Raw genomic sequence first — 4,205 nt, forward strand, 5'->3', positions numbered from 1 at the left:
ACCCAGTCAAGAGGGATAGTGTAATTTGAAATTAATTTATCATCAAAAATTAACTGAAAATAATTTAATTATCATTAATATCGTGAAAAGCAGTTTGAGAATTTAATGGCATTATACTACGTATGCTGGGGGGACAATATTTATATCTCTGGTAATGGTTATATATCAAGCTTTCACTGTGGACTTCCCTGGTGGCTCCATGTAAAGAATCCACCTGCCAATGCAGGAGACGCAGGTTCGATCCCTGGTCCAGCAAGACCCCCTTGAGAAGAAAACTGCAATACACTCCAGTATTGTTGCCTGGAGAATTCCATGGACAGAGTAACCTGGTGGGCTACAGTCCATGAAGTCACAAAGAGTTGGACATGACTTAGTCACTGAACAACAGCAACAAGCTTTCACTGCAAGTGGCTACTAACATCTGGGGACTTTATATGAGCTAGGATATAAACAACCCTGGTGATTAATAATCCATTTTGCAGCAGAGCTTTACTTGGAGGATTTGTCCTGGCATAGGTGCTCAGCAAAATTTACTATCTTAGAAAAATAACATATTGGTCAACTTAAACAGACTGTGGGGCTTCCCTGGTGGCTCAGATGGTAGAGAATCTGCCTGCAAGGTAGGAAATTTGGGCTTAATCCCTGGGTCAGGAAGATCCCCTGGAGGAGGAAATGGCAAGCCACTCCAGTAATTCTTGTCTGGAGAAGCTTGGTGGCCTACAGTCTTTGGGGTCACAAAGAGTCAGACACAACTGAACGACTTTCACTTCACTTCAACCAGACTGTGAGCATGTTGAGGATAGAAATCACTACATTCAGCTTTGTCTGGCTTGATAGAGGCTCAGCAAATATGTCAGAGTGTTTTCAACTTGATGTCATTATTCTCTCCATCTATTCTGTCCTCTGTTTTGAGGGGCAGAGATGAGGAGATTGGAACTACATTTCCCAGAATTTCTTTCCTCACGTTGTTCTCCACTACAATCTTCCAGTGAAAAGAATTTGCATATATCTTGGCAAACTAAAAAGGAGAAGCAGAAGAACCTGCTTGAGAATCTTCTACTTTGGTGTAGATTCCAGAGGCAGTGGCTTCCCTGACTCCTATGCCACCAGTCTATCCAGTAACTATAAAAGCCTCTATTTTCCCATATTAAAATCATCCCCACTTGGAAGATTTAAAACAGCTTCTGTTTCCCTCATATCAGCTTGACGGGAATGAATACTTCAGTGGAAAGAAGAAAAGAAGACAGGAAATAAGGAAGGAGGAATGAAGGAAATAGGAAGAAAGGAGGAGAGGTACAAAATTGCCTTCTTGGTTTTACACAGCTAAACAGACCCAGCAGTATGCCTCATCCTTAATTCTACATGCACTCAACCTCCTCAGGGGAGCAGTGGAAATATTAAAATGTCAGGAACTGTGACTCCAAGCCAGTCTTCCTCAGCATCCACGGGCACCAATAATGCAAATCACTGAAGATGGGCATCACAAGAAATCATTACTAATTCTCTAAATTAGAAAATGTGAACATGTTGGCAGATCAATAATCCGAGTGGACAGAATAACTGAGCCACTCAGAGGGAAGACTGAAAGAGCAGTGACAACATCTAGGTAATCACACAAGGAACTCGGGGGAAATGGAATGAATCAGTAAAAAGCAAAAAGAAACTGTCTGTGATTTTGAAGGTTTTCTATTGAAAAAGGATAGGTGCTATAAGTCAGCAAACTAAAGAAGTAAGGGCTCTGCAAATCAAATCCCTAACTTCTTTGTTTTACAATTCATAAACCAAATGTTACGGGAATAAGAAATAGAATATGTTTGAGGCATATGTTAAAGGTGTTAAACACATGGATTTTGACATATTTAAGTTGGAACTAAAACAATCACTGCTCATAAGACACCCAATTTTTGAAATTACTAAATTCAGTGTGACAATTTCTGTGTGTCTGTATTCATTTTCCTTAATGTCTTGAGTTTTTTTTTCAACTATACAAACATTTTTACTAATCCACAAAGCATAAACAAAACTTTCCATACCCACTGTTATCAATGAAATGACAAAGCAACAATACAAGCAACTGTTAATAATTTAAGGCATATAGTAACATTTTTTAAAGTCATCTTTGGACAATATTTACTAAAAACTCAATTAATTTTCTGCTGAATCACTTGAAACTTGAGTCTGTTGGCCAGTGCTAATTAACTTGGATGAGTACATGTTTCTCTGCCCAAACATCTTTTCAGAAACCAACTCCTCTTGACTGCCCAGTACCATCCTTTCAGTCACCTGTGCTGGGAACCCTTGAATTCTCTTTGATTCTTTCCTATATTTGCTATACTCAGTCTGAAGCAAAAAAGTATAAGACTTTTCTAGCACCTTTCCCTTCTTATCACATTCCTGCAATACTTTACAAACTGGCTTTCCCTTTCATCTCACTAAATGGAGAAATTATTTAACAAACTTCTAGACAGTTTCCCACATATAATAGAAGTCCAATAATGTTAGTTCCCTTACTTTCCTTTTCTTTCATCTTTCTGGTCTAAACTCTAAACCACCTGAAGCACAATTCTGAACAGATTATTCCCTAGCTCAGAAGCCTCTAAAGCACTTCTTTCTTGAAGGATAACCCGCTCAGCTAAGCATTCAAAGATCTCTGCTTCCTATTCACATTTTCAGTTTTCTCTCACTGCTGTCTTATATACAACCCTTATGCTTTAGACACTAAACCATTACCCAATGGCACACACATATACCTGTGAGCTTCCACTGGAAATAACCAGTTAGTTGACAGGACATTGGAGACTAAACATAGTTATTGCAAATTTGAGCATATAGTCTTATACAGTCGACTTATCTCTTAGAAGTCAGTCATTGACAATGAATTTGTCACATCCTTGTACCCTCCTGAGAAATCTGTACGCAGTTCAAGAAGCAATAGTTAGAACCAGACATGGAACAGTAGACTGGATCCAAATTGGGAAAGGAGTACGTCAAAGTTGTATATTGTCACCCTGCTTGTATAACTTATATGCAGAGTATATCATGTGAAATGCCAGGCTGGATGAAGCACAAGCTGGAATCAAGACTGCCAGGAGAAATGTCAATAACCTCAGATATGCAGATGACACCACCCTTATGGCAGAAAGTGAAGAAGAACTAAAGAGCCTCTTGATAAAAGTGAAAGAGGAAAGTGAAAAAATTGGCTTAAAACTCAACATTCAGAAAACTAAGATCATGGCATCTAGCCCCATCACTTCATGGCAAATAGATGGGGAAACAATGGAAACAGTGAGAGACTTTATTTTGGGGATAGGGGCTCCAAAATCACTGCAGATGTTGACTGCAGCCACGAAATTAAAAGAACTTGCTCCTTGGAAGAAAAGCTATGACAAGCCTACACAGCATATTAAGAAGCAGAAACATTACTTTGCCAACAAAGGTCTATCTAGTCAAAGCTGTGGTTTTTCTAGTAGTCATGTAGGGATGTGAGAATTAGACTATGAAGAAAGCTGAGCGCTGAAGAATTGATGCTTTTGAACTGTGGTGTTGGAGAAGACTCTTGAGGGTGCTTGGACTGCAAGGAGATCAAACCAGTCCATCCTAAAGGAATAAATCCTGAATATTCATTGAAAGGACTGATGCTGAAGCTGAAACTCTAATACTTTGGCTACCTGATGCAAAGAACTGACTCATTGGAAAACACCCTGATGCTACAAAAGATTGACGGCAAGAGGAGAAGGGGCTTACAGAGGATGAGATGGCTGGATAGCATCACCGACTCAATGGACGTGAGTTTGAGCAAGCTTTGGCAGTTGGTGATGGACAGGGAAGCCTGGCATGCTGCATTCCATGGGGTCACAAAGAGCTGGACACAACTGCGAGACTGAACTGACTGACTGTACCCCAGTAAGCCAGAGTACTTATCACCTATACCACGAATCAGCAAATTACAACCCACATATGAAATCTGGCCCATGTGGTTTTGTACAGCATGCAAGCCAAGAATAGGTTTTATGTTTTAAATTGTTGAAAAGAATCAAATGAAGATTAGTATGTCACAATACATGAACATCATATGAATTACAAATTCCAGTGTCCACAAAAAAAGTTTTATTGGAACACATCACACTCATTCATTTACATAGCTGTTTTTATGCTACAACAACAGAGTTAAATAGCTACAACAGAGACCAAATGCCTACAAAGCC

General features: G+C 39.4%; 1 long non-coding RNA gene across 1 annotated transcript; it reads left to right on the plus strand.

The window, feature by feature from the left end:
• The first annotated feature begins 376 nt into the window (after window positions 1–376).
• Window positions 377–1,933, plus strand: LOC145519739 (uncharacterized). The gene is made up of 2 exons (XR_014063853.1): window positions 377–620; window positions 1,203–1,933. It is a non-coding gene; the product is annotated as an uncharacterized LOC145519739 (long non-coding RNA).
• Window positions 1,934–4,205: the final 2,272 nt, after the last annotated feature.

Source organism: Giraffa tippelskirchi, chromosome 1 (assembly GCF_054371585.1).
Source record: "Giraffa tippelskirchi isolate mGirTip1 chromosome 1, T2T-mGirTip1v1.2.pri, whole genome shotgun sequence".
NCBI lineage: Eukaryota > Metazoa > Chordata > Mammalia > Artiodactyla > Giraffidae > Giraffa > Giraffa tippelskirchi.